Here is a 20,854-nt window from a genome sequence, read left to right as displayed (position 1 = left end):
ATGGTATATGTGTAACAATCTTAGAAGAGTAGTCATGATGCCTGGGTGGAGTAGTTGCCTCAGATTGGAGTGATTCTGTCGCTGAGGCATCCCAATGATCTTTAAGCCTAGTAATGATATCCGCATAAAAAGTTTCCATTTCCTGCATCATAAAGGATTCCAAGCATGTTAGTGAATCCATAAATTGCTCTATCTGCTCCTCTATACGTTTTTCTAGGTCTTTAATACTCTTGTCCTTAGACAGCATCTGGATGGTATGGAAACTGCCTTCTAAATAATGGAGTCTAACTTCGATGTTATGATTTGTTGATTTGGAGGCCTCAGCAATCGACTGAATGGACCTATCTAATCTGTCAGCCCTGTTCTGTAAATTATCTTCCAAACATTTTAACCTAGATTCAAATTTGTGATCTGCTAACTTAGAAGTTTCAATACCAATTCTTCAACCCTATCCTGGGTATTTTGCATCTTTGCATCTAATTTCTGGGACACAGAGCCTATCTGAGTTCCTAGTTGGCTACAGATATTCTTTAGTTCATTATGGTCCTCTGACAGCCTAGCCTATAACATATCAGTCATGGAGCATCTCTCTGTGTTTATCTTATCATAAATACACTGCATCTCATCTTGGGTAACTGACAGCTCTGCCTTTAGTGTATCAGACATAGAGCTAAGCTTATCATCAAACTTCTGTTCCACTTGCTGTAAAAATGTGGCCTGACCTAATCTGTTCTCCAAAACCTCATTGCATAAAGCTGTTATTTCCTGCAAGCAGGTGGTGAGGTTGTATTTGTCCCTGTTCCTGAGGCCTCTGGCTAGTAATGTTATTTGTACCAGCAAGCTAACTGCCATTATTGCATATAGGCAGGTAATTGGCAGATTAGCGTCATCCTCGAACATTGAATTCACATAATAAGCAAAGATATTACCAATTGAAGCAAATGATAAATATTCTGCCATGATTTTACCTGTTGACTTCTACTCCAGATGCAGTAACTATCTTTGACCAGCAGTTGCCCAGGTGTTCAACTAGTCTGTGTGGCTTTTGGCAGTGGTCCATCAGGCAAGATGGTAGGGGCAGTGAAGCTGAGGTCACACAGGCAGCTGTGCTTAGCTGGGAGTGTACAGCCTTGCAGCTGCAACCACTGAGAAAGGTGTGGTTTTACTGCTGCTGCAGCCAAGGGAAGCCACAGACCCTGCTGAAAGCCAAGGTCTACTCCCAAGGCCTACTCATCTCAAGGGCAGGAGTCTTCTGGGCATGGGTGGGCCACAATCTGGTCTGGTCTTGTGTGCACACAGATAGAAACTGCTGTGGTAAAACCATGGGGAGGTCTGTAGAACTCTCCCATCTGGGAAGACTTTTCTGAGCAGCTTAGCAGCAGTGGGGATGTGCTTGTGTGGTGCAAATCAACAAATAGCAATGGTAATAGGTTGTTACTTTAGGAATCTGGTGGACTCCTCTACCCCAAACAACCAGGTGAAAAGACATTTCTCTATGACTTTTTCAAAAAATCCTTAATAAATGTAACCTAGAAAATGAAGGATTTCTACAATGAAATCTTCAAATACCTGAAGAAAGAGATTTGGGAAGACATTGGAAAATGAAAGATGAAAAATATTCTGTGTTCATGGATTGGTAAAATAGTGTGAAAATATAAATTCTAAGAAAAGAATCTTAAGTATTCTATACAAAGTTAATCAAAAACCCAAAACATTCTTCAGGAAAAAAAAAATCTTAAAATTTATAAGGACCTGGAAAATACTTGAGACAACCAAAGCAATCTTGAGCAAAATACAGAATAATACTGAAGGGATTGTCATTTTACATTTTAAATATATTATAATGTTATAATAATTAAAATGGTGGGTGTCTGGCTCCTACTCTCACAGCCATTGCAGTACATTGAACTCCATAGAGACAGTGCCAGGGCAAGAGCGAGCCAGACGGGCACTGAGCGACTATGTGGCTCGCTGACAAAAATCAACTAAACAAAAGGAGATCCTAAGAACCAAGAGGCAACATGTCTTCATATGCATTCTTAGTACAAACTTGCCGAGAGGAACGCAAGAAGAATCCCCTGGATGCTTCTGTCAACTTCTCAGAGTTCTCGAAGAAGTAAGTGCTCAGAAAGGTGGAAAACCATGTCTGCTAAAGAAAAGGGGAAATTTGAGAACATGGCAAAAGCTGACAAGGCTTGTTATGAAAGAGAAATGAAAACCTACACCCCCCCCAAAGGGGAGATCAAAAAGAAGTTGAAGGACCCCAATGCACCCAAGATGCTTTCTTTGACCTTCTTCTTGTTCTCTTCTGAGTATCGCCCAAAAATTAAAGAACACTCAGGCTTTTCCCTTGGTGATGTTGCAAAGAAACTGGGAGAGATGTGGAACAACACTGCTGCAGATGACAAACAGCCCTTTGAAAAGAAGGCTGCCAAGCTGAAGGAGAAGTACGAAAAGGATATTGCTGCTTTCAGAGCTAAAGGAAAACCCGATGCAGTGAAAAAGGGGGTGGTTAAGGCAGAAAAGAGCAAGAAAAAAGGAAGATGAGGAGGAGGAGGAAGAGGAGGAAGAGGAGGAAGACGAAGATGAAGATGATGATAAGTTGGTTCTGTGGTTCTGGCGCAGTTTTTTTTTTTTTTTTTTTTTTTTTGGCTATAAAGCATTTAACGCCCCTCCCGCCCCGTACACAACTCACTCCTTTTAAAGAAAAAATTGAAATGTAAGGCTGTGTAAGATTTGTTTTTAAACTGTACAGTGTCTTTTATTGCATACTTAACACACTACCGAATGTGTCTTTAGATAGCCCTGTCCTGGTGGTAATTTCAATAGCCACTAACCTTGCATGGGGGTTGTAAATTGTCATGGAAATTTGAAGCAGGTTCTTGTTGGTGCACGGCAAAAATTAGTTATATATAGGGACAGTAGTTTTTTTTTTTCTTTTTCTGTTTTGTTTTGTTTTTCCATCTTCAGTTATCTCTGATGAAGCTTATACGAAGATAATTGTTCTGTTAACTGAATATCACTCTGTAATTGCAAAAAAAAATACAGCTGTTTTGTTGACATTCTGAATGTTTCTGAGTAAATACAAATTTTTTATTAGTAAAAAAATAATTAAAATGGTGCTGGAAGGGAAACAGACAAGGCCCAAGTATTTGTATTTGTAATAACAGCCACGTTATATTTGACAGGGAGTCCAAAAACACATTGGAGGAAAGGCAGCATCTTCAACAAATGGTGCTGGGAAAACTCTATGTCCATGTGTTGACGATTGAAATTTGCCTCATTTCAAACACTTGACAGAAATTAGCTCCAAGAAGATCAGATACATCAATTTGAAACCTAAAATGCTAAAACTGTTATAAGAAAATGTAAGTACTACCCTTTAAAATACTTGTATAGGAAAGGACTTTCTAAATAGGATCCCATTTGCCTCAGGATTAAAGCCAGTGATTGACAGGTGAAGCTTCAATATAATAAAAAAAGCTTCTTACAGAGAAGGAAACAATCAATCAAGTAAAGAAACACAAAGAATGAGGGAAAATCTTTCCAGTCATTCATCTGACAGAGAAATCACATCCAGAATATGAAATTCCATCTCACCCAACTCAGAATTACTAACCATAGAATGAATGACAACAAATGATGTTGAGACTGTAAAGAAAGAGGACTTCTGTTCACTACTGGTGTAAGTGCAAACTCACTATATGTTATTCTCATTTAATTGTTATTAATGTCAGTTCAAGTTTGGAACAAGGGTTTCTATTTGAGATGAGTTATGTCAAACATTACAGATTATGTGTTATATCAGAATTATGCTACCTAGCTGTGAAGATCCACTGAACAGAAAAATCCTAATTTAAACGAAATATATCAGAGCTTTATGTAATACTGAAGGTAATTTTTGTAATAAACCATTAATATAATGTCACACTTTTTTCCCCACTATTGACTAAAAATGATTATCAACAAAGTTTTCGGGTATGTCGCTGTACAGTTGGTCTTTCCTTTGTTAATGTAAAATTTTTCTTTGAATAAGATGAACTAAATTGATTGTTTTCTGAAAAATCCTTATATTCTACTACAACTTAATAAAACCAATAACATAAGTTCTTTTACAAATACATTCAGCATTCAAGAGGGAAATATTTTGTGTGACACATAGTATGTGCATTCATAGTAAATATGCATTCTCAGTGTCATAAATGGATTACATTTCAGTTCAGTGATTAGTTGTGGGTGCCTGTTTCTACTTCCACCAGCTGCTGGATGAAGGCTATAGGATGGCATATAAGACAGTCATCAATCTCATTATTAGGGGAGGGCATTTAAGGTAGCCTTTCCTCTGTTGCTTAGATTGTTAGTTCTAATAGAACCTCAGCATGATATTTTGCTGATAAACCTAATAAAGAAGATAAAAACTAATATGTGTGAGAGAGTGAATATGTAGTTGTATGTATATTCTCATGGGACTCTTTGTTTTTTGTTTTATAAATCTTTCTGAATTAGTAATGACACAAAACATAATTCCCTAAACTCTGCTAACATGTTATAGGAATTCAATTGTGAAGAAATGCAGGCTAGTAAACACATTTTTCTTTCAACCCAAGGATTTCTGAGCAAGTTTCCTAGGGATTTGTTATAACACTTGCTCCCCTTGGTGGATTACTTGCACAGGAAAGCATTCCAAAGGAGAGCTGTTGTTACCACTTGACAATACATTAGTTGAAAATAGGGATACCTATTGAAAACAAAAAGCAAATCAAACAAACAAACAAAACCCCAGAAATTTCTTAAAGAGAAGTAAAAACTAAGAACAAAAATCAGGAAAATGCAAAACCCCTTGAATCTTCCAGTTGTTGTTTAAAACATACAAAATAAAATTTATAAGTTATTTTGTTTTTCCTGATTCAAATAACTCTCTGGGCATACCAATGCTGTTCCTTTTCTGTCTTCTCAAACACCTATGTGTTGGTATGAAGAAATAGGGACAAATTTAAAACATCATTTAATTGTATATGATACAGCCAAGGCATTTTCTTTTGCCTACATTGAGTTCCTGGCTCAGTGTAGTTTCTAAGTCCTAAGCTTTTGTAGTTAAAAGGTCTTCTGGTGGTGGAAATGATTAAGTTACTATTTCTGTCTCAAATTCACTCTTCTGTATTCTGCTTTACAGTTCTGGAGCTAAGTTTTTGAGAACCACATGTTAGTTCTTCCAGCTGTTCTATTTTAATCCCTGCCAATATCCACATTAGAAACTCAAAAGCAAGAGGAAGCAAGGCAGACTTCTTTTCATATTTTCTTTCTTTCTTTCTTTCTTTCTTTCTTTCTTTCTTTCTTTCTTCCTTTCTTTCTTTCTTCCCTCCCTTCCTCCCTCCCTCAGTCTCTTCTTTCCTTCCTTTGTGTTTCAGTTTGATAGAGTGTAATTTTCAAAGCATGTCTTGCCTTCATCATGTGTAGTGGTTTAACAGAATAACTAACTCCAATTTGGGGTTTCAAACTATTACTATAGAACCAACTGCAGCATGATACCTCAAGCAAATCAGTGCCAATAGTCAGGGGTCTTAACATTAGCATCAGGAGTCCTCTGACACTGTTGTATGCTTTAATGTTCCAACCATTTGCCTTTTCTCTACTAGGAAGGATTATAACTGCCTCCTGTAGTTGCTAATTGTGTGATACTTCAGTGTCCCTTTTTAATTTTTAGTTTCTCAGTAGCTATTAAGCAATTCATTTTAGTGACTGACACAAAACTTATGAGATTTTTTCCCCTTTGATAATACTCTATAGTACACCTAGTTATCTCTAAATTTAGAAAAATCACCCTTATTATGGGGGTAAACTTTTCTATAGATTAAACTGATGTCTAATGCTACCCTATTTTCTCAAATCATCTTTTAAAATATAATAGTCCTTACTGAATTGTCCTTGGTGCTATAAGGAATTCAAAGAATTAATAGCTATAATTTTACCTGCAGATACCCAGGAAAATTTTAATTAACCTGGATATGTATATAACAGCTACAATATGTTAACTTCTTTATGAATATTATGCAGAAAGAATTTTTAAGAAGTTTAGAGGAAGGCACTTACTATCTTTGAAAATCAGAATATATCTGAAGATTTTAACAAAGAATAAATTGGAGTAGATGAAATGTAAAAGGCATATTTATAAGAAAAGTTATGAGTCAGATTAGAGAGATTTTAAAAGGTGAAAAGAAAGTGAATGGGACAGAATACCAAAATAATTCTAAGCAGGAATTCTTTAATATTTAGCAGTTCAGCTAAATTCATATGATATAGTAATGGAGAGTGAACTTCAAGAAGAAAGGAGTAGGTTAGTGTAAGATCTTGTATTACCATGTAAATATATGAAGTGTTCTTCTCTAGGAAGAAAAAATTATAAAATCTTTGAGAATGCTTTAAGATTACCCTGTGTTGTGTTCAGTCATGACCTTGAAAACAAAACACTGATAATAGAATATTATTAATGATATGATACATTGGCCAATTTCTCCTTTAGAAACTAGAATACTCAGACCTCATGGGCTATAGAAATTACCAAGTAAAAGGCCTGTGGATGGAATATGAGTACCAATTATTCTGATGGACACATGGAAGAGAGAGTGTTCACTTCAAGGCAATCAAAGATTCACAAGAGGATCTGAAAAACATTATTCATTTATTTGGCCACTGTCTGCATGTAATTGTTGAAGCTGTGTTACAAAGAACTATAAAGCATCTCAGGAAGTAAGAGGGGATTGTTTGAACCTTCCTCAGATAGCATATAAAGGAAATGGCTTAGGATAAAAACATTGACAGAGAAATACCAAGAACTAAATGACAGAACAAACAAATGGTGAGAGGTTCAAGTGAAAATAACAAGTTTCAAGTAAAATCATAGAAGCAAGAAAGGGTTACATTATAGAACTCAACAGATGAACATTTGGCATGAAGAATAATCTGAATGACTTACCAAATAAGTCTGAGATAAGTCTGAGATAAGATAACATTTGAATTATATGATTATCACAAATTTTCCATTTATAAATAATTTACACCCTCTCTGAAAGAAAGTTGAGTATAGGGGCTGATTGGAGGGTATCATGTCATGGTAACAGCAATGGCAGTAGAGGAGAACAATCCCATAGAGAAGGCTTTCTATAAACAGTATTAGCAAGGGACAGTAGAAAACAGAGTAAAGGGGAACACTGAAGTTTAAATTTACAGCAACATCCTGATGTCTTGAGGGGAAATGTCTGGTGGAGAAAGATGTTGATGGTAAGTAAGGAAGAATAGTAGCTGCTGATGGAGTGAAAGTGCACTGAATGAGGAGACAGACATGAAGCCTACATGAGAATAAGAGAAATTTATCCATTGGAACAAAAGGAAAATGAAGCTTGAAAAGTGAAGCAAACATACATTTTGGTAGATACTTAGTAGAATTTACAGTTTTGTTTTGTTTTGTAGGTACTTTCACTTTCTTAGTAAATGACCACTGTTTAGTCATTATGAGTACTTGGGGTGAGGGAGGAAATGAAGTTTTGAATTTGAGAGAGACAAGATATAGTTATTCAATTTGAAGAAAAGTTATATATTTAGTTAAAAGGAGCCTGAGGTCTCTCTTAAATTTTATTAGAAATTAGTCTGCAGCATCTGGTAGTGAGTTTTAAAAACAAATCACTTGCTTTAAGTATATGTTTCCAATGGAGGGATTTGGCCTTTCCTGGGGTTTCACCTGAAGAGTATAAAGAAGAGAAGTAGAGAACTGGGGGCATACATGGTGGAATTTCTCCTATAAGAAGGGAAATAATAGCTTATGTGGGAAAGACACTGCTGTCATCAACTGATTTGGGGACTAGGGAATAAAGAGATGAAGTGGAGAAATGTGAGTCCTGAATCAAGAAGAGAGAGATGCCTAGTATTGGGAGTTTCAATGCTATATAGTTGTTGCTATAAAGAAAAATCCCAGTTTTACCTTATTAGATAGGTAAAGCAGTGTGGGTAATGTGATAATAAAAAAAGCAAATTTGGAGGGACTGAGATTCTTCCATGTTGAATTGGTTATCCTTGTGGATAACTAATTTTCCTATTAAGAATAAGATTGACTAAAAAGGTTGGAATTAAGCTAATATTTTGGGGTCGATTTCCACCCCCTTTAAGTCTACTTAATGCATCACTTCTCACATGTTTAACTCTGTGCTTGTGATTCTTCTTGTTTTAAAGGGTACCTAACCACAGTCCCAAGTCTAGTTCTAAGCATAAGAAGACTATGATATAACTTGTACCAAAGGTACAACTAGGAAATTGTTCAGAGAGAAGACACAGTGCTGGTGCTCATTAGTCTAAAATTAATGCACAATATGAAATTAAAAGGAGCATCTTAATATAGAAGCACACATGAAATTTGTGTCAGTGGATGAAACTGTGAATACAAGTTTACAGAAAGCAAACAGCATTTGTTTAGGGACAATGTTTTGGTACTGTGAAACTCAGTCTAAAGTGTAACATAAACAATAGAATTTGCACAAAAAAGGTAATTGACTCAATGTTTGGTCATGGACCTATGATGTGAGAAGTGTGTGATTGCCTTATTCTTTTCTTAACGTTTAAAAAATTTAAAGAAATTGTAATTATATAGTAACATATTAAATAAATTGTATGAAAACAGTACAACAATTATGAAGGGAAGATGGAAAGATGGAAATATACTATTATTTTGCCTTTATGCTCTTGGTGTCGTAATTCTTGAAGATAGATAGAAATATAGCAAAATTATAAATTGTGTGCTATAAAGTTTAGAGCAACCATTGATAAAAATATAATAAAGATGAGTATATAATTATGCTACAAATTAAAACAAACAGTGCTTATTGAAAAGTTAAGAAAACAATGAATTTTATGGAACTAACAGATAACAATTAGGAAGATTGAGATGGTCATGACGAGGAGCATTGAAATCAATCAACTTGCTGTGCTTTCTGTTGATAAAGTTAGATCCATGTCAGGACACCTAATGTCCTTTTCTACATACCTCCTTTTCTTTCTTCATTATAATCCATGTTGTTTACATCTATATTGCAACTTTAAAAAAAAAACTAAAATACAGCCTTACTTAATACTGACTCATCTTGAAATTATTCTTTTTTAAATGAGTGGTAGTTTGAAATTCCACTTCCATGTGAGTAAAATTCTCTGTGAAGAACTCAACAGGCAGCAGTATGGACCTGTAATTCCTGTTCCTAATGCCATTTACATTATTCATGATCCCTCTTGTGGGGAATATCTCAGAATTATTTAATACAGTATGATGTACTCAGAATAGATTGTCATGAATGCTTGAAAGAAAATCAGCCCTCCAAGCCATGTTGTTAACCATTGCCCTACCCATGGCTGCACTGGATGAAAAATCAGTGAATGGATATGTCTATTCCTGTCTTCAGAGTCATTAGAGTCATATGAAGACACAACTACTTACACCTGCCAACTGCTAGAATATTTAAAAGCTCTCTTCAAACAACAAAGTGATACCTTAAGTAACTATTACTAGTTTTTTGAGAATTTCACATAATCATTTGTGATCATATTCATCTTCCTCCCACAACTTCTCCCAGATACACCTACCTTCTCTACCCATGAAACTTTATCTTTGTACGCATGAATGTGTTTCCTTCCACTAAACTGGGGTTGACCTAGTAGTGACATGTTTTTTCTAGATGTTTTTATTTAAATTAGAAGCAGTCTTTTTTTTTACATACCAATCCCAGTTCCCTCTCCCTCCCATCCTCTCATGTCCCCCACCAATCCCCCATCATATCCCCCAACATTCTTAAAGAAAACTGACTCTTCCTCTCTCAGAATCTATGTGTTGTCAATTGCTCCTCTTCAAGATGTGAGACAGTATATCCACATACTCTCTTCATGTTAAGATTTGCCTGGTTCAGTTTGAACCAATCCAACCAGTTTGTACATGCTGTCATGACCTCAGTTCATGTGTCCAACTACTCTGTTGTGTTCAATGGCATTACTTCTTTGTATTAATTAACCACCTCTGGTTCTTACACACTTCCCCTCCCTATTTGAAATGATCTCCAAGCCTTATGAGGAAGGGAGTACAATATAAATCCTACTTAGTCATGAGCATTCCACAGACTATTTTCTGCACTCCAGACATTTGTGGCTTTCTGTGCTTGTTATCAACTACCACAAGTAGATTTCTCTTATTAGGGGTGAGGAATGAATCTATCCATGAGTATAAAAATAAGCCACTAGGAATCAGTTTTGTATTATGTCTGTGCAGCAAAATAATAGCTTTTGCTGCTCTACTAGGGCCTATGACTTGCCTAGCCACAAATTCTTGGTCCAAGAGTGGTGTCAAGTGTGGGTTTCATATTGTGAAGTTGGACTTGAATCAAATCATGGTTTACTCCTGTAGAGAACAGGTAAGATTGAACATTACTTTTTGACATGGGAAAGGCGGTGTTCAGAATCTCAATGCTTCACCTCTATGAGATGGGAAAAGCCTTTACTAGCTGAGACACAGAGTGACAGTAAAAGTTCCTCAGGATGGAGTGTGGATATTGGTAGTATGTGGATAATATGTCCATGATAGTCCTCTGGTCCAAGATGTTAATAGGCTGAAGAATGTTTCACTACAGAGACTGCCCCTACAGAGATAGCTAAATCACTTCCTTGTTCATCTGTATATAGTAACTCCAAATCCTAATTGAACGACATGTAATAACTCTGCCTCCTTATTCAGCTATATGCAATAGCCCATTTGCTTGTTCAGCTGTCTGTAGTATATACACTGAGCTTCCAGGGTATAGTGACATTTCCATAAGACAGCACTGGAACCCTACTTTTCTTTTTGTCTGTGTGGTTATCTGCATTCCTTCACTGACAGAGTCAAGTCAGTCCCTGATATTACATAGGACACAATACATTCCCTTGGTGTCCATGCCATTTTCACATAAGTGGGCATATTGTATTGATGACCCAGTAATTATTGTAGCTTGTAGGATTCACAGCTGAGTAAAGTTGGTGATTACCTTTCTCCTCTGATAGCATATATAGGATCTGCCAGCACCATGAAAACTATCCAATAGGAATGAATCTTCCAGGACACTACCAGATAAATTTCTACATATTCTTTGACTCACATACACAGTGTCTTTATCACTAGGACATTATCATCAAGTAATAGGAAAGTAATCAAGAATATTGACAATAGCCAGTAATGTTTTGGGGTTTATGGGACCTCCCTAACCAACAAAAGAAACCTATTCCTGGGATTGTTATTTGCTAGGTAGTTGTGTCTAATAGGGTTATTGTGTCTAATAGGGTTATTGTGTCTAATAGGGTATTGTGTCTAATAGACTAATTTAGTGTGATTATATTTTGATTCTTTATGTATGTGTGCATATGTATTTTAGGGATACTATACAGTACCACATAGATTTGCATAAGTTTGTTCCAAAGGATCTTTTGAGTTATTTATCCCTTCCTGTATTCCCTCCTATACATTATCTCTCATGATGTTATCAGTAGTTAATATTTTCTCTTCAATATTCCCATCACATCACGAACCTTCAATCTTCAACATTGAAAGTTCTCATCTCCCCCCCATAGATTAAGCAAATCAAAACTTTTTATTCCTGGGTAAGCAGGGTTTGTGCCCACTACTGAATAGTACAAACATTTTAGAAAACAAAGCATCAGCCATCATCAATCAAATGGCAGTTCATAATTGTATGAAATTACAGTTCTAAGGGATCCGATTCATTCTTCCGACTTCTAAGGGTACCGGGTACACATGTGGTACACAGACATACATGCAGGCAAAACACTCATGCACATAAAATAAAAGTGAATAAATTTAAAAAAGATGTGTTTGAATCAAGGGCATTGCACATGCAAGGTGTACACTCTGCCATTGAATTACTTCTTCAGCTCTCTATAGACTTATAATTTAAGACAGAATTTTGCTAATATGACAAGGGTAGTTTTGAACTCAATCTGAAGATCAGAAGACTTTTGATCTTCTGATCCTTCGACTTCAGCCTTCTGGGTCATTGGGATTATAGACCTGGACTACACATCCAACTGTCCTTTGCAAAATATGTAAGTAATAGGCTCACAACCTACCAAATATATGTGCTTTAATCTATATTAAAGCTGTTCCTTAATAAAAATTGCAGCTTCATTTCATGAAAATAGGAATAATAAAATTTTTAACTAAATAAAATCAACCAAAAGTCAGAAATTATCATACTAGAAATGAAACAACATCCACATTAACAATAGAAAACAACTCTATAAAGTCATAGACAATGCTAAAAGGGAAACTGGATGAAGATACAATATGCTTACAAAGAAAGCCGCTAAACTTTATTAATATTAGGAAAAGTACATTTTGGAAAAAGAAACATTTCAAGGGATAAAAAAATCCATAAATAATCACTAGATCAATTAATCAGAATGAGATAATCATACTAAATGCTTATGAAACTAGTAGCATAATTTGGAAATAAATAGGTGAAGATATATTACATCTTTGTCAATAATTAATGGACATCTACAAAGTTGATAGAGTTGCCATTTATAGAATTATGTACCCCCTAACAGCACAATACATCTTTTTGAAATGTGTCCAAGAACTTGAAAGAGTTCAGCTGTACAAACTATATTCCATGAAAACAAAAGTAATAAATAAGTAAATAAAATAAATAATTTACTCCATCAATATTATGCAGAAGAATCCAAATTATTCATGTTTATGTTGAATTCTTGAAATGGAGGGGAAAGCTGGGGCTTTTATGTACTATGCTAGTGGACAGGTTAGTGTAGAAAACAGTATGGTATCTCTCAACAGATTAAAATATGATTAAAAATGAGCTGATCATTTCTATTCTTGGTATTCAACCAAAATAAATGAAAATATATATGTGATTAATTTATGACACTTTCCAACAGATATATCTAAATATTATTTATAATGGCATCAATAAACTGCGTTACTTTCTTTATGTTGACCAGCAGTTATAGACTTATTGCTATTTTCAACATCACAACTACTCCTGTACACCATTCTGAACAAGAGAGGCAACCTAAACAAAAGATGTAATGTATAATTAATTCTAAACTTTGCACCCAAGCATATTGTGAAAAAAGCAGGACAATAGTTCCTTAGACATACTTCTGAGAGGAGGCTAGAGCACGAGGAAACTTTTGCGGATGATCGAAGTGTGAGTTATAGTGATTGTAGTGACACTTTTATAAATAGACATGTCAAAGCTCCTAAGATTATTAACATTAGTGTGTGTAGCTTATTACAATCCATACTAGAACTCTATCAGGTCTCGGAAATAAAACAAAGAAACAAAAAAGAGCTCAACTAAATTGTTCTTTTCCCCCATCCATAGCCAGAAGAAGAATAATTCATATTTATTTCAATTGACAGGGTGCATTACTGAAGATAATAATGTTGATGTCAGAACTTTAGTGGATATTCTGTTACCACCATGGCAATCATGGCACCAGGAAAATGTGGGCTCTGTATTCTCCCATCCACATTTTGAACCAAAGAGAGAAATATTTTGTTACCCTTCATTAAAAGTCACATATTAATTTTTCACGCAGAAACTCTTGCATAGTATGTAAGCAGTTAAGATAGATAAATCTATGTTCATATAAAATGAATTTAATCTAAGACCTCAAGGTGATTCTGTTTCCTTTGAAGGTAATATAAGAAAAATGAGAATCCAGTGAAAGTAAAGACATTAAATATGTCAATATGTGTGGGGGGTGGGAGCAAAGCACCAGGAAACACTATTAATAAAGAAAATTGCAGAATCATACTTGAATTATTTTATTTTTATAATGAGCCCTCATTACTCATTCCTACAATAAAGGCCAAAGATGTATTTATTCTTTATGAGATAGAAATTATAGAATTATGAAAAGTCTTATCTTTGCATTGCTTTTGAACATTTCTATGCTTTCTGAAAGGAAAGGGTTTAATTAGCATTTCTAAATTTTCTGTGATTATAAAACCAATCTAAGGTAGTTTTGAGAACCCAGCTTCTTAAGTCCCCGTGGCACGTTACCTTATTCTTACCTGCCGGATGGTCCTCAGTTAGCTTCTGCAGTGAGCTTCCACTGAGCAAAATGCAGAGCAGAGTAAAACAACTTTGCTTCCACATTACTTAAGGGCTCTGTAATTCTAAGTATCTGTGAGTGGAGATGTGTAATCCTGAAGGTATGCACAATTAGTCTTACTTCTGTATCCAAAATAAAGAGAGAAACAACTGTGTAACTGAATAAATTGAAAGAAAGCTCAGGCAATGCTCTCGTCAAAGTGCTATGGTAGACACAGTGGGAAATAAACAATCGGATGTATATGCTTGAATTTAAATTCTATAGATTACTCTGAAACTTTCCAAGGCATTAGATTATTTGAGTTCAGAATTCTCACATATACCTATTTATATAAAAATATATTTATGAATTTTAAATATACAATTTCTTCAACATATAGTGTACAAACAATGAACATTGTAAATATTTGTATATACCATACATTATGTGGTGATTTCAATGAGAAATGTTACCCATATGCTTATACATTTGAACACTGGATCTCTGTCTGAGTAGATTGTTTGAGGCAGTTTCTGTAGCCTTGCTGGAGTAAATATGACATTGGGAGTAGGTATTTAGGGTGTATAGGTTCTCCCTACTTGTTTCCCTTTGTTAAAAACAGATTCTTTTCTCATACAATATATACTGATTATAATTTAGCTCCTTCTGCACTCCCCAGTTCCTCCACACCTCCTCTCCCATCTAGATCATGTCTCCCTTTTTGTTTCTCATTAGAAAAAAATGCAGGCTTCTGAGAGATAATAACCAAATATTACACAGTCAAATAAAATAAAACAAAAATCAAAGCTATCACATCAAAGTTGGACAAAGGAAAGCAACAGAAAAAAAAAGAGCCCCAAGGGAAGTCACAAGAATCATAGATCCACTAATTCACACATTCAGGATTCCCATAAAAATGCTAAGTTGAAAGCTGTAATATATATGCTGAGGACCTGGTGAAGACCTGTATCTGCCCTGTGATTGCTGCTTCAGTGTCTGTGGATTCATATGGGTTTTTCTCAGTTGATTTAGAAGGCCTCGTTCTCCTGGTGTCTCCCATCCTTTCTGGCTCTATGCTCTTTTTGCCTCCTTTTCCACGGGTTTCCTGAGCTGTGAGGGCATGGATTTGATGAAGACATCCTAGGGTGAAAAGCGCCAAGGAAAAAACACTTTGCCCCTGATTAGACATGAGACCTAGGACAAGGAAAAATACTCTGACCCTGATTTGACTGCAGAACCAGTGCTTGAATTTACCAATTCCAGAGTTTGTCCCCAAAGTAGCCTGCAGAATCCCACCAATCCATGAGGTCTCTGAGCTCAAGGTGCCACGAATCCCTGAGCAAGAAATCCCAATTCATGAGGTCGTATGAGAATCAGACTACAAAATCCAACCAATCCCAAGCAAGCCACCCTGGAAAGCTCCCTTCCCTACCTCTCCCCACCAAGAGATCTTATATAAGCTCTGCAACCTCTTCAATTTGCTGCTATTTCTCACCCAAGGCAGCTACCCTCCTGAATTCTTCCTTCCCTTGAGTGTGGTTTGTTGTGTTGTGTGACACTTTCACTGGAGTGAGCCCAACTATATAAGGACTTTCACTGGAACCCCGGGCAGTGTGGAGCAAACAGAATCCAACACTTCCTTTAGGGAAGCTTTCCCTGAGCAGAGCAGAGTTGTTAAACTTCTCAGGATAAGAGCTCTAAGGACTCTGCTGGGGAAATCCTACCCTGCAGGAGCAGAGTTGTTAAACTTGCCTAGGGTAAATCTTCCCAGGAGCAGAGTTGTAAGCTATTATGCTCATGGTGACTTTGTGGTATTCTTGGCTCCCAACTGCCAGGATACTTTTCCATCCAAGGTACAATGCTTATTTGCTTATTGACATCCTATTTAGAATTGTGTGTTGCAAGGTCTCCATAATATAATGTCTGGCTGCGGGTCTCTCTATTTGTTCCAACCTGTTGCAAGTGGAAGCTTCTCTGTTCTTGGCTGAGTAAGGCACTGATCTATGAGTATAGTAGATTATCATTAGGAGTCATTTTATTGTTACCATGATTTTAGGACAGTGGTAATTGGTTTTACCCTAAGTTTCTGGGCTATCTAATCTATAGTTTTTGATCACCCAAGAAGTATCAGGTGTTGGTTCTGTCTCATGGAGTGGACCTTAAATCAATTAGACATAGTGATTGGTTATTTACACAAGCTTTGTGTGACCATTGCCCTACCATAGTTTGCAGACAGATAGGACAGATTGTAGGTCAAAGGTTTTGTGGCTTTGTTGGTGTTTATGTTTCTCTTTTGGAAGCATATGGAATACGTTCCTGTACCAAAGACAATAGAATATAGGGGTGAAGGTTCTATGTAGGCACCACCTCACTCTCTCCAATGTTCAATGAATTGTGTGGGTGCTTTCTTCAGCAATGGTTCCTTGCTTTCAGTTTGCAGAGAGCAACATATTGTCTTGGCAACAGCCACGGTTGTTTGAGGATTTCTATAGGATCCATTTGGCCAGTAATTCAATTGGATGTAACTCAGTCCCAGTAAAGCATTCTTAGTTTGGAGGCAAGAGATGGCCGGTAGGCCACTCCATCTCCCTCCTGATGTGTAAATTATACTAGGTTCACCTTCATTTATTTTTGGATGTTTTCCCTCCCTCCTTTTCCCACCTCCATAGCTCCCATTCTACTCATAAAGTCTATTCTGTTTAACCCCTCCTAGGAAGAGCTGTGTGCCTCCTAGAAAAAGTCATTTTTCCCATTAGTCCTTTCCTCAAGGGAAACTCTTCAATAAATTATTTTTCATGTTAGTGTTTTATCAAGCAACAGAAAAGAAATTAATATTATAAATACATACATATATAATTATACTATAACTAATTCTATAATATAATTTCACATATTATGTAATTTTCATAGATAACATAATACAATGTATATGTTATTTATGTAATACATGTTATGATTCATTACAAATGTTTATTACCAATATTTCTCTGTATATGTGATCTCTAGTACATTATATAACACTTATTAAATATTATACAATATTGTATATACAAATATGAGATATTATATTATAGATATATGTCACAGGAAATATTGCTTATTACAGATATTAGATATTGAAGGCTTAGAGGCAATTAATAATGCAATTATATTATATATAACAAATGCTGCATAATATTATACAAATTAAACATTTATACATTGTATTATTTTATAAATCTTTTGTGATATAATTATGATGTACAAAATTGATAAGTATCATTGTAAAGATTACTTTAATTCAGAATGTAATATATCCTATGTAATAATAATTTCTTCTTTGTAAAATATTTTTTGTAATTAGTAATGTTTGCAGGAAAAATAGCTGAAGCTTCTGATGTAGTTGTCAGCATTCATCAACTAGCATTGTTTGGTTACTTGTTTTTTTTTTTAATATTTTCAATCTTGACACTTACATGTAAGTTTCTACTTACACCCTGTTCACTACAGTAACCTTTGGACTTTCACTGATGTAGTTGAAACAGACCACATCTCTGTTCATTTGAATGGCCTTCTTCCACAGCAGAGCAGTCTGGTCCTGTATTCAGCTATTGTATTTGTTCTCAATGTGATAGCTTCTATATCCCTGTCTTTGCTTGGGTCAAAATTCTCTTAGAGATTCCAGCACAGTCTTCTTCTAGACCTCTGTTGTTGTTTTTTTTTAATCTGTATCCTCTCTCTCCATCCTTAGCATCTGTTCTTATTTGTTAGACTACCAAAATGCCTTAATTTTTTTAATCACAAGTAAAATGATGTTTAATCATTAATGCCCATGTAGACACCTTTAATATTGCTGAAGCTACTGAATGCTTGTTTTTATGATACCAGGATAAAGCAATTTCTGTGGCTCTTGGATTGATAGCATTGCCACAGTATTATTGTTCAGTGAGTGAAGCTCATGAGAAATGAAAATCAACTAGGTCTTACATTCAGTGACATATTGCCAGCTGACTTCTGTTAAGGAGCCCTGTTCTCCTTACTTAAGCCTCTTGCTGGTCTCAGCACCAAAGAGCTTATTTTCTTCCCATGTGGAGGTTTTACAATTGTCAATTATAAGAGTTCATAACCTGACTCTACTCTCCTCTGATTATTATTGGCACTCCACTCATCTCTAGTGGTTGCTCTGACAACAGCTGAGAAACAATGGATTAACAGCTTTCCAGGAATGTTTCTCAGACATAATTAATCCTTGCCTTTGGTATTTATATTTCATGTATCTGTTTCACACCTTCCTGTTAAATTTCTCTTCTAATAGGCTCAGAAAGAAGTATGGATTCACCTCCATCTGACTTCCATGTAACCAAATTATGCAGTTTTCTCTGTAACAGAGTATTGTCTTCTTGTAATCCTGCTTCTCAAATAGATTTTTTTTTAAAACAACAGCATCCAAACCAACAAACCACAAGCAGTCATTGGATCTTAATATATCATCACTCAGAATTCATTATCTCAATGTATGTTGTGGGAAAAGTATTTCAATAAATCAGGAAATAACAGTGTGGATAAGGGAGGAAATAAGAATTCTCTCCTGTGAGAATAATTCACAGATATAATTACTTTTGGTTCGATATCTCTATTAGCCTAGTGTTTGCTAACTTCTGTAATTAAACAACTTCGGTAGCTGAGTAAAAACATTCTGCCTCACAGAACAACGAAGAAGGTCCTATTAGGGTACTTTCTTAGGTGTCTCTCAGTAAGTGGGAGGACTAGAGTCCTTCAAAAACACTGAAAAATCCCCTCTGTAATGACTGTGTGCTGGATTTGTTGAATAAGTCAACCAAAATGGAGAATCTCAATGTGATATTTGGTGTAGACCTCAAGTGGAATCACCAATTAATCTACAGCCATTGGTGACAACTAGCTGCTCCAAGACATCTAGAAACTGGCCTTCTTGCATGTCCCTATTCATGGATATTTTCTCAGACACAGCTACATTTTTTTTCCTCATCACTATGGGCATAGCATAATCTCCTGGTTTGAGCTTCTAGTTAAATTTTTTCTCTGATCCCAAGGAGAATATTGCAGAACATTCTGAGTTTCACTGTCCTTGAGGCAGTGGTTCTCATCCTCCCTAATGTTGCCATCTTTTAATACAGTTCCTCATGTTGTAGTGACCCCCAACCATAAAATTATTTTCATTGCTACTTTGTTACTGTAATGAATTATAATGTAAATATTTTTGGAGATAGGAGTTTGCAAAGGGGTCATGACCTCCAGGTTGAGAATCATTGCCTTACGAAGTTGGAAATTAAATGGAAAGAGAAGAATGAAATGAATGATGAGACAAATTCAAGATAAAAGACTTATTAATATTGCTATTAATGTTGCTATTATGTGTCATACAAGGTATTAATATTGCTACTAATATATAATACAAGGTCATCAGTTTATGTAGGGATGGTTAAGTAGAAAAATGTAAGTGTAAGACTCAAAAAGAACCACATTCCTTTCTGATGAAAAAAATATTGGAGATACATCATGAATGGAAGTCACGAATGATGTATTGGATCTCTTGACTGTCACCCTGATGATATTTGGAATCGTCTAGGAGGTATACCTATGCTTGTGTTCTTTGGAAGTTTACAGAATAGTGTAACTGAGGAGAGAAGGATTACTCAACATGTGGATGGTGCTATCTTATGTACTGGGGTCCTGGGCTGAATAAACAGGAGGGGAAAAAAGAAGAAAGTGAGTGGAGAACTAGTATTGTGCTCCTTCTGCTTCCTGACAGTAGATATAGTGTAACCAGCTATGTCAGGGTTCCACCATATTGTCTTCTCTGCCATGGTGGCCTTCATCTATTCAAACTATGTGCTAGAATAAACATTTTTTAGGTTGCTGTTGTCAGGCAGTTTGTTCTAATGATAAGGAAATACACCACATACATGAAAATCTAATCTGTATCCAGGTATAAGGGACAAGTCTTCATCAGTTCTCTGTTGCTCTAATAAAACACTATGACCAAAGAAACTTATAAAAGAAGGCATTTAGTTTAGGACTTATGATTTCAGAGCATTAGAGTCTGTGATGTTGGTACAAAGACTTGACAGAGGGAACAGCTGAGAGGTTACAGCTTAATCCACAAGTAGGAAGCAGAGAGCAGGGAGGCAGGGAGAGAGAGAGGCAGGGAAGGAGGCACTGGCCTTTAGAAAACCTAAAGCCTAACACAATTGACACAGCCTTTCAGAGATCCTAAACCTTCTAATCCTTCCCAAATAGTACTGCCAGCATGGGATCAAGTATTCAGCTGTGTGAGCCTATGGGGGTCATTGTCATTCAAGCCACCATAGGAAGTTACTGCATCACTGTAGTATTAATTTATTCCCTGTCTTTCATAATTATATTAACTATAGATTTGATCAAAAATTCTCTTCAGAGCAACATACAAATATGAAATACTTGTAATTAGAAAATAATTGTCAACTTGGACCTGGTATGCATTAGTGATAATAATCATACCAACTTAAATTATGTTGCATTTATGTGGACATGATTTAAAGTTCTGCATTAGTCATCTTACTGCTTTTACATGTATGCATTACTTGAGAACTTTGGTTGAGTGTATTGGTGAGTAGGTCATTCCTGAAAGTAGCATGTGCTCCTCAGTAGTCCATGTACATTAGAGAAGCCCTTAATGAATACTTGGCTTCCTGGTGCATGTTAGTTGAGAGATGCCAAA

General features: G+C 35.8%; 1 pseudogene; it reads left to right on the top strand.

The window, feature by feature from the left end:
• Positions 1-20,854, top strand: part of LOC100762298 — a 55,009-nt pseudogene that overhangs the window by 14,065 nt on the left and 20,090 nt on the right.

This window comes from Cricetulus griseus, assembly GCF_003668045.3.
Source record: "Cricetulus griseus strain 17A/GY chromosome 1 unlocalized genomic scaffold, alternate assembly CriGri-PICRH-1.0 chr1_1, whole genome shotgun sequence".
Taxonomy (NCBI): domain Eukaryota; kingdom Metazoa; phylum Chordata; class Mammalia; order Rodentia; family Cricetidae; genus Cricetulus; species Cricetulus griseus.
The sequence above is the reverse complement of the archived record's forward strand: the minus strand, read 5'-3'. Positions and strand labels throughout refer to the sequence as shown.